This window comes from Diplotaxodon limnothrissa, linkage group LG6, assembly GCF_057381915.1.
Source record: "Diplotaxodon limnothrissa isolate DT_005_m linkage group LG6, D_limnothrissa_male_GT1.1, whole genome shotgun sequence".
NCBI classification, from domain to species: Eukaryota; Metazoa; Chordata; class Actinopteri; order Cichliformes; family Cichlidae; genus Diplotaxodon; species Diplotaxodon limnothrissa.
The window spans coordinates 9,433,383-9,444,790 of NC_140601.1; the positions used below are offsets into that span (position 1 = coordinate 9,433,383).

Consider the following 11,408-nt stretch of genomic DNA (forward strand, 5'->3'; position numbering starts at 1 on the left):
AGGGAGGAAGGTGAAACACCCACAAAGACTGACACCTTCACTCCAACACCACAAGAGGGCTCCCAGGGGCCAGAGAGACCAAGTAGATCACAGAGGGCTAAAAAGATACCCGAGAGGTTTCGTGATTTTGTGGTGAAATGAACTATAATATGTTAAGGTGAAGAGGTAACTTACATTTGGCAAGTTTCAAGTTCATATGTGTATTTCGACATGTATATATTGAAAAAAGAAAGGTACATGTGTGGTGAGACATTTAGATTATATAATTGTTAGAAAGTAAGACAAGAAGAATGTTCAATGTTGGGGGAAAAAAAGACATCAAAGTTATTACAACTAAAGTTTGAATCTAAGGAAAAGGGGGGTGTCATGTATTGATATGGCTATGTCTTAATGTGATGACCTTTGAACCGGATGTGGTTGTCCGAAGGAAGCCCCGTTAAGTGGCTAGTTGTAAGATGGACAGTGTTCAATAAAGCAACATAAAGACCGTGCTTTATGTCCTGATTCAATTCAGAGTGCTCTGCCTAATTTAGTAATAAGGTGGGCACACAACAAGTGGGCTTGACTTTTGCGCCTATTGGCTGATCGTTTACTATCGACTAGTTTTCCTGGATACCTGCTCCGCGGACGGCTGCCACAGGTAGCAAAAACGTGCTAGGTCAAAGGTCAGGGAGGATGGCGGACTGGTGTGAACTTCAGTCAATTCTGCTCATTTTAGCAGATCAGATAGAGAGGGTAGATACATTTACCTGTAGATACTGTTTTGAGTCGTTTAGATGATGTTTCTGAAATGCTTGGGATGATAATTGCTCTTCAAGATGTTAGCATCGATGACAGCATTGTCGAAAGTTTAAGATCAATTCAGCACCGTGTTCGTTTGGAATACGCCGAGGAAGAACAGTCTTCAAATGTTGGTCGTCCACGTCTTGAAATCCCGGCTGCAGCACTCAGGACTTTAGTGCTGTCCTGGATAACCATCGGGGTAATTGCCGATATGTTTTCTGTGTCTCCGAGCACAATTAGGAGGAGAATGACGGAGGAAGGTCTAAGGTAAGTTTATGCTGTAATTTAACACCTGTGTGAGTCTGTACACAGCATTATTTAGATGTTGACCTTAATTATGACGTTTGATATTGAAATATTATCGCTTACTTTTTTATTGTGAATGTCTAAAATAAGCGGGGCAGCTACGGCTAGTATAATAACTATACTAACTATATTATATATGTCAAAAAATACACTCTGTTAATATCACTAATGGCACAGGAGGATGAGTGTACTTAAGTAGTATTTGCACAGACCTAATGGAAAAGCAGAGTGTGCCATGGTTAGCAGGTGTTTCTACATTTTGGGAGAAAAACAGCAATCAGACTGCGTGAATGTTGTTCTTCCAGCAATCTGAACTCTTAACTCTATAAATATGTTTAAACAACAAACAGAATCACGTATATCCTCCCTAACCACCAGCAGGATCTCAGATAGTGTTGACTGTTTGTCATAGTTGTTCTATGTTTGACAGTTTACGTTATTTCAGTGACTTTTCTATTTCAGGAAATCCATCCATCTTTTTAACTACTGGGTCATTAAGGAGGCTGAAGCCCATCCCAGCTGTCATTAGGCAAAGGGCGGGGTAGACCTCGGACAGGCCATAAAACAGGATTAATCTGGTACACTAGTCTCTTTCTTTCTGTAAAAAAAACATCTGTGTCTGCAAACATTTGTGTTATCAGTTTCATTTGAGCCTGAATACATTTGAATATGAATATGAAATTTCTCAAGTTTTTAAAAATGAGAAATTAAACTGTTATTCTACTATGAGACCACACGGGGGCAGCCCTGCCTTATTATGTATTATTCTCTCTTACTAGACATGGTTAGGATGGCTTTTGTGTCAAACTAACCAAAGTAATGTTGTTGGTTAATGTTTTTGTGAACAGTGGTATTTCAAGTATGGTCCTGTTTTTTTCTCCATTACAGGAGTTTCACTGGTTAAACAATCAGTGAATTGAAAGATTGTTGAATGAATGAATAACCAATGAAATGAAAGGTTGCCTATGACTTGTTGGCTGATCGCTGACCTTCTCTACTCTCCCCACAGATTCGACAAATATTCAGCTAATGTGATGGTGGACAGCAAGCCGGTCAACCTGGGCCTCTGGGATACAGCTGGACAGGAAGATTATGACAGGCTCCGCCCACTGTCCTAGCCACAGACGGTACAGAATCACACATACACACACAGGCACACACAGTAACTAATGGACATAAAGTTACAGAGACAGAACTTATATAACATGTCAGCTAATTAAAACTGCAGCAGCTATTCTAATTCTTTGTCTCCTTGTCTCTCCATCCAGGATGTTTTCCTAATCTGCTTCTCCCTGGTTAGCCCGGCATCCTATGAGAACGTCAGAGCTAAGGTGAGTTTTGGCTGTTTTTTATGAGGCCTGTCTCTCAGCTGCCGAGGAACAAAATGTAAAAAAGAACAAACGGAACAAAAGCAGGAATTTATTATAGAGAAAAAAAATAGGTACTTGGATTACAAAATGGAGAAAAAGCCTAAACAGGTCTAATAATTGATGTGAATGAATGATTGATGCTGTGGGTGAAAGTTGGATGATGTATTTCTCTCATCTTTAATAGCTACAGCATATCATTTGTTTTTCATGCCTTCATCCACCTTTCTGTAACACCTGGCATCAGAGCTTCATCTCCCTCCACCTTTGATTCTGTTTTTTGCCTCTAACACGTTCCTTGATTTTGCGTGTTCCCCTTTCTTGCCTCTTATTTAGTTTTCCTTTACTCTGTATTCTGCCAGTGGTACCCTGAGGTCCGTCACCACTGCCCCTCCACGCCCATCATCCTGGTTGGCACTAAGCTGGATCTGAGGGATGAAAAGGATACCATTGAGAAACTGAAGGACAAGAAGCTGGCGCCTATCACCTATCCACAGGGCCTAGCTCTGGCTAAGGAGATAGGTCAGTCACTCTTACTTTATTTGCTTGAAAAGCACTTTAAGATTTGAAGCTCTCCTCACCAGTGAAGATATGAAACTAGCAGATGAAGATGCTAGAGAACTTTGTAGCCTGACTGCCTCTGCAAATTTTTGTTATTCCCCTCATTTCCTGGCATCACAGTAAAAGTATAGTAGCTGTAGTTGACTATAGTGTTCTTTGAAAGTTGAACTTATTCTTCTCCACTACCAGCAAACCTTTCTTCTCTTACTTTGTCTTTGTAGTTCTTTCTCTTCTTTTATTAACATATATGTGTCTTCGCATGTATAGATGCAGTCAAATACCTGGAGTGCTCAGCCTTGACCCAGCGTGGTCTGAAGACTGTGTTTGATGAGGCCATTCGTGCCGTCCTCTGCCCTCAGCCCGCCAAGGTCAAGAAGAAGCCCTGCTCGCTGCTGTAAACGGTACGACTGAATAAAACACAGAGGAAGAGGAGGAAGAGAGATTAGACGTTTGAGAGAAGAGAGAAACAAAGTGAACTCGCTCATTAAATCAACACATAGAGTAGAGTAGAGGTTTGAGGGCTTCTTTTCTTTTCTTTGAACATAAGTCTGAAGCTATTCAATCAAGCCTTTTATTTGTCACATGCAACATACATACGTATCAGCTCCAGCCTTGAGACCACAGCTGACACCGATACGGTAGCTGCATGAAATGATGGTGGTTTTCCTTTAGTGCGAACAACTGCATGTCAATTTCACAGTTGGTCTAACAGTCCGTCACTGGTCTCTCAGTCTCCCGTTGGAGAGCTTCTCTGAGATGTTATCAATCTTGTGCTCAGAGAGCAGAGACTGCCGTGAGCTTCTCCAAGATCTTATCCGTGCTGCGTTCAATGAGCCCATTTTGAGAAGTCACGACCCGTCCCATCATTTCCATCACAGCGGGCAGCCTTGTGGGGTTTTGGAAAGCCAATTCTGCTATCTTTGATAAGCCAGGGCCAAGCCAACTCCGAACAGCAAGAACCCTGTTATCATGGTTCCGAAAAGGTAGATGTCTACAATGTCCTCGATTGACAGTCCCGCCAGGCACACGACCCTCCAGTTCCTCCACCCGTCCATTGTGTATCCAGAGGGGAACGTCCCTCTAGGACACTCGGACTTACTCAAGCCCAGGCTTCTCGTTGAGAAGAGCGTGTCAATTGCATTCAGGGACCAGTTGTTCAAATCCATAATTCCTCTTTTAGGTTGTAACAGACCGTGAGAGTCATCCAGGGCAAAAGTAGAAAAGTAGACGAGACTAGACAAGGACATTGAGAAGCCAAGCAGGAAAGAGAAGGAAGAGGGAGAGGAGAAAAGTGCGACTGCCTTCATCCAGAGCCAAACGAGAAAGGAAACTGTAGACACTTATCACTAAGAGGTGATTCAGAAGTTTGTTCTTGCACATATAATGGACAGAAACATTAAAGAGAAAAGAAAAGACATAAATGAACACAACACAAGACAGAAAAGTTTCACATGCTTTGTACTCAATTTCATTTTTTTGCAGAGGAAAAATAAATTTGTCCTGAATATTGTTGGAGTAATTTTGTCCCACAGGCATCAATTTAACCCCATGATTTATGTGACCTTTGTTTTAGATTCTCACAGGAGCACAGAAGAAGAGAAAAGGACTGCAGACCCTGAAGAATATATGCAAATCTGCCATGTCTCTAATGTATATCTACAACTTTAAACAAAACAAAAAACAAAACAATGTATGGTGTGCAGGTTTGCTATTGTTTTAGAAATGCCAACGAGCTCTTCAGTCCAAATCCAGACGCTGCCCAGACAGGATTTCTTTGTAAAATATATCAGTTTAGAGATTATAGACCCTTTGAGTTTAAGTGTAAGTCTGAGAGCAGCATGCTGCCTTCATCTAAAGTACTGCCAACAATATATATGTGTTTCATGAAACCTAAAATAAAAATAACTTTTGTAACTGAAATAAACACGGTGTTTCAGTATGATTTGTTCACTGTGCTGTTTTCAGGGTGATGAATGTAAGGAGCAGAAATGGTCGTTTGTGAGGAAGCAAGCAACAAGCAAACTTGTGTCTGAATAAGATTTATTAACAAATGTATTATTTGTTGTGCTATTAAAATAAAAATAAAACATTTGATTGCACAAAAGATTCACATTATTTCTCCACAACATGTGACCTTTTGGATTGAATGCCTATACTCAACTATGGGGGATATAAAATTCTCATTTTGATCCAGCTGCTGATATCGCCTATACTCTATCCTTATTTACATATTGTGGAGAACAGCATCTTTTTCTGGTGGTGAGTTGAAAATGTTCAGACTCAAACAGCACTTTCAGTTTTGCAGTTTAATGTTTGACCAGCTTTTTTTGCCAAAACACCTTCATGTCTGTGAAGGTTCTCAGTCATCCAGGTCATTGTAGTCAAAGGAGCTTGCAAAGAAAAGCGTCTGGACTTCTTTACAGTTTTTTACAGACGCTAGGACACATGTCTCAATACTTAGGTCACTTTTGCAAAACTCTTCACACAATTCTCCTAACTGACCCTCAGCGTGGCAAAGCAGTTCATTTCACATTCAAAATGCACTACAACTACCAAAACACTTCATTCAGGTCTCAAATAAACTCATTCTTCCAGAACACTAGCAAAGGTTGACAGCCGACAAACACACTTTGTCACCCACAAAACAATGACCTAAAAAACACTAACAACATGTAGCATTACACAGTGTTTTCCTGTGTAAAACAAGGAAACATCTCTGTTTATAATTTCAATATATGTTACTGGAATGAATCAGACATCATGCAGAATTCATTAATATTTGTTTATGTATTTTTATTTTTCTGCACTAAGTAATCCCAAAATACAAGAATTTGTATACACACCATCCACTGATACTCATACAATAGTAATGCTAATCTACTCGGTCTTCTCCATTTGGCCACAGGTTCTCATCCACATCACATCTTATGTCATCTAGGGCAATACACCTAGGAAAGAATCTTCTGGCTGCCAGAATTGAAGGAGTTGAAAAATTGAAGGAGTAACACCTGTGTAGATGTTCATCTACAATGAGAATCAGCTGTGGCTGGTTAAACTGCATTTTTAGATTTAAAATATGTGTCAATAAAATATTGCTGTTGGATTTTGCTGTCTTTTCAAGTTTTGCATTGTGTTATTGTTTTGGCCATAAGTTTAACAGTTTTGAAAACAGTATGTAAGCACATGCAAAATGTCCTGCACGTACAAAGGTTTTTGGCAGTTGTTGTGTCTGAGTGAGAAGATAATTCATGAAATTTGAGAGATGTAGTCATTGAATGCATTTTGTGCCAAAACAATGATAACTGGTCCTCAGTTTAGCCCACATAGACTTCTGTTGTGCTCACTGTGTGAGGAGTTTTGCAAATGTGACCTAAGTATTGAGAAATGTGTCCTAGCGTCTGTAGAAAACTGTAAGTTACTTGAAGACGTTTCACCTCTCATCCGAGAAGCTTCTTCAGTTCTAAGGTCAAATGGTGGAGAGTCCCAGATATAGACCTAGTGGGAGTATCCCCCCCACAGAGGGACAAAAGGACCCCCTGATGATCCTCTAATCGCCTGAGCCAAGGTGTGAAACTGGGTGTGGGTCCCAATCAGCCAGAGTTTCGGGTGAGTTCATTGTGAAACCTGGCCCCACCTTATCATGCGAATTCCTGAGATCAGATGGCCCAGGATGTGAGTGGGCGTTAAGGCGTCTGGGGAGGGAACTCGAAACTGGATTATAGATGGCAGAGAGTTGGTGTCGTAAACCCCCGCCTCTGTTCAAAGATTGTCGCTCACAGTGGACATAGATGGCTTCTTTCACTCCTCTTTCAAACCATCTGTCCTCTCTGTCCAAAATGTGAACATTGGCATCCTCGAAAGAGTGTCCTTTATCCTTAAGATGCAGATGGACTGCTGAGTCTTGTCCTGTGGAGGTGGCTCTTCTGTGTTGTGCCATGCACTTGTGAAGTGGCTGTTTGGTCTCTCCAATGTAGAGGTCTGGGCATTCCTCGCTGCACTGTACAGCATACACCACATTGTTAAGTCTGTGTTTTGGCGTTTTATCTTTCGGGTGAACCAGTTTCACTGGGGGACAGAAACGCGTCTTACAGAAGACGTTACAGGTCTGTGAGAGCCAGAGATTTTCCATGTTTGAGGTGACCAAATACTTATTTTCCACCCTGATTTACGAATAAATTCTTTACAAATCCTACCATGTGAATTCATGGATTTTTTTTTCACATTCTGTCTCTCACAGTTGAAGTGTACCTCTGGTGCAAATTACTGACCTCTGTCATCATTTTAGGTGGGGGAACTTGCACAATCGGTGGCTGACTAAATACTTTTTTGCCCCACTGTATGTAGCCAGGTGGAAGGTCTTTATTATCGGACATGTCGCTGACTTTGACTTCATGTCCACTCTTACCTGTTTCTTATGTGTGCTGTGTTCCTCCATCTTTCTCCCTTTTCCTCCCCAGCCCTGAAGTCTTTTGAGTTTTCACTCAATAACAGCACCTTTTAAAGTTATTTGTTTTTATTTATTTAAACATATAGTAAAATTAATATAAAGTGGTAAATGTTATGCACTACCTAAAGTGTGAAGTCACAGAATGATACTATTTAGTGCAGTTTTTAATCATTACCAGTCTTCATCTTAGAGCTTGTGCTCTTATTGTGCCATGATGTCTCCTTTTAAACTGTGTGGATGTTCACCTCTTCTTCATCCTTCCTGTTCCTTTCACCAAACTGCTCACTCTTGTTCTCCTCTGATCTCACTTCCTGTTCTGGTTATAAGAAGAATGCAGTCAGCATGTGTCAAAGACACTCCCTTAGATTAGATATTTGACATTTTATTTATCAACTATTTTATGCACTAAATTAATCAATTATTAAACAAATATCATATTGTAGAAATGCAAATAATAATGCACTAAGCAGTTTCATGCCACAAGAGCTAAATGGTCACTTCACTGTATTTATTTCCCACAAACTACTATACCTAGGATCTTCAGGTTTCCACTATATTTCATTAATCTGCAGCGACTGTAGAACATAAAGTATATTGACCTCTATTGTTTTCTTTATGACTTGGCCTGAATACACACACATACACATCTTTGAATAGCACAACAAATGAGGTAATTTTCCATGTGTTTTAATAGGTTTTAGTGATTTATGGGTTTTATGTATGTGTGTGTATTTTGGTCTTCAGTGTAAATTTATACAAACTGTAATTATTTCAGATGAAAGATCCGTTATTTAATGTTGCTTTATGTTGTGTGTGTGTGTGTGTGTGTGTGTGTGTGTGTGTGTGTGTGTGTGTACGCTCAGCAGAGGGGAGGTCAAGACAGGAGCTCAGTTGACCTGGTACATCAAGTTTGGATTTGCCCAGTTGTTGATAAACAAAAAAGATTTAAACTTAAAAGATTTTGAGTTCATGCACACTGGAAAAAAAATTCTCTTCATCACAATCATTTGTTTAAAAATATGGCTGTTTTACTGATCTATGGTTATTATTAAAGAGGAAGGAAAGAAGAAGAGGAAGCCTGAGCCCAGGTTCTGTCCATTTTCATAACAAGTGACAGCACAGACATCTGAGCTTTTTCGTCATAAAGATTGTGATGTGAAGCATCAGCAGGTAAAGTGTCGTTAAAGTGTCACTTCAATAATGCTGCTGGCAGAAAGAAGTGTTGACACATACTAGCTTTGAATAAAAGGCTTAAAACACAAACAGTCTAATCCTGGGTGTTGCTTTTAAGCTTAAAGAATATAATAAGTTCTAAGACAATTCAGTTTACTTCTTACTGTCCATGTTGTGTTGTGGTATTTACTTTATCATGAATGTACGCTACTTTGTTCTAGCGACTGTAAAAAATAATTGTATTCATGAAATAAACTAGACTTTCACAGTCTGCATCTTCCACAGTTTTCATGCTTTTGTTCACTCCAAATTTGACACAAACCCACAGACAACCAGAGTTAACTATGTGAAGCAATCACAGACACTGTAATGGCTGATTTTTCTAATAAACACAATCAGGTTAACATTAAGGTTTAACATTGAAGGAGATTTGTTCCATAGTCACAGTTATACTTGTATTTCCTTTACTTACATCCAACACTACTATGTTCTGTTTCAGTCCAGGTGCTGGCAGTTTATCCTTTGTTGTTTGGACAAATAAGCTTAAAGCTAAACCTTCATGTTTTTGATGGGAAAGTTTGTTAAACCATTGCTCAACTTATGTCTGCACAGAGCAGATAATTATGATGTACTTGTAAAAAGACTTGATAAGCAGGTCACAGCTGAATCAAGGGGTAATAAAAATAAGACCACGCGGTCTCAGCACGACTACACATGCAGTGGGTTATCGCACACATTTGAAAGACTCATTGTGTAACTCAGGATGTGACCCCTTATAAAGGAGACAGAGAAGTTCTGTTGTTCAGTCAAGTAAAACCTGGTGAAAGCGCAATTCTAAGACTCTGGTCGTTGCTTAAGTGTATAGATAAAAAATCTTTTTTTCATACATTATGTTCTTACTATATTAGTATAATCACCAAATCAATCATTTCATATTTATCTCCTGAAACGATCTACATTAACTTTTCTATCCCTAGAAATGTGTTTCCAGAGTCCCAGGTTTAGTGACTTCCTGTCCACCATCACATTAGCTGAGTAGTTGTCAAATTTGAGGGGAGCAGAGAAGATCAGACACCAGTCAGCAGGTCAGAGGCCATCTCTCATTTTACAAATCAATCGCTTGATTTATAAATGGAACAAACACCCCATCAGACCAGGTAATGACCCATTATGAGACAACAGCCGTCTGAGAGGAGATGTTCTGTATCACAAAACATGGGAAACAAACAAACTCTAGGCATTCTGAAATATATAAAGCTCAACAAAAAAACAAAACCATATCAGATCCTGATGTAATTCATTTTGTTGTTGTCTTTATTAGTCATTTAAAAAGGTCTAGAAAAAGTGTCCAGGAAGAGATTCTACTATTTATGCAGCACTGCCCCCGTGTGGCCACAAAGACACACAACAGCTTCATTTCTCAGCCTGTTGCCTTCTTTTCCCTTCATGATGTAAACAGTGAATGAACTGAAAGAAGTCAACCCATAAACTGTTAAACTGATACAACAGTCATGATGATTATGTAACAAGTTGTAGTTGACTTTCTGGTGGTGGTTTTGGTATACAATTTAAAAGCCATTTTCTTTTATAAATACACCATACACTTTGTTCTTGACCATTTCTTTTCCTCATATCCTTAATGGACAGTGGAGGAACACTACATCTAGCTTCTGTTTAACATTTATCCAGGCGCCCCCACACTGTACCTCTACAGAAACCAAGGGAGAGAGACAGACACACAAAGATTTCCACTTGAATCTTGATCTCAAAATAGAAAAAGTTTTATCACAAAATAATTACAAGAGCACAAATAAAAACCAAAGACAAATGAAATAAAAGGCAAGGCCCTGCGACTGAACACAGCACATCTTGCACCTTTAAAATTCACAAATTTCAGTTTTCTTTGTCAGTCTGTGGTATTAAAAAAATCTCAACATGATGACCAACGTTTGACCTTTCACCTCTAGCATGGTTTTCTCTGGATTTCAATCTGGCCACTCCTGAAATGACATTTATCAGTGTATGTACAGCATCCATTTTTGGTTTAGACAGTCTGACACAGACCGTCTCCATGGCAACCTCCAAGACTCTTCTTTTCCTAAAAAAAAAAAAAAAAAAGTCTATATGACCACCAACAAACCTGTTACACCATATTTTTTCACCAGCTCACCTTTGCTGAAGGTTCTCATACAAATCTAAACATCTTTTGAGAAAGTCCACATCACTCTGATCTGTAATGAAAACAGAAAAACAATGAGAACACCAGCAGAGGCCTCCGACATAAACCTGGCAACATAAATCCAGATAACTTTGCTTATTTATCTCTTAAAACATTCAACAAAGATTACATTTCTAACAAATATACCAATATCAATATATATTCCAGAAACAGGACATTCCAGTTAGATCCTCTCCAAACTTACACTGGGCAGCTCAGCCCATCATCCACTTTTACAAAACAGAAAGCCGCCTGATACAACAGCCCCAAAAGTGACAAAAATCCACCTCCAAAAAGCAAAACTTCTCATAATGGAAAAACAAAAAAGATTGTCAGTCCTATCAAACACTTTCTCTTAATCTAAAGAAATTATTCCAACATCAAACTGTGAAATTTACAAATAACTACCAAGTCTCTCATGAGAAAACTCTTGTTCACATTAGAGCTGTGTGGTACACAGTACGACTGATCTCTGTGAGTGATTCATTTCACAAAGTGTTTCGGCCTGGTGGCCAGTACCTTTGAAGGAAGTTAGTAATCTGTGCATAACAGA

General features: G+C 39.3%; 1 pseudogene; it reads left to right on the forward strand.

Annotated features, from left to right (window-relative positions):
• Positions 1-799: 799 nt before the first annotated feature.
• On the forward strand, positions 800-4,878 carry LOC146630084 (ras-related C3 botulinum toxin substrate 2-like; annotated as a pseudogene).
• The last annotated feature ends 6,530 nt before the right edge of the window (positions 4,879-11,408 follow it).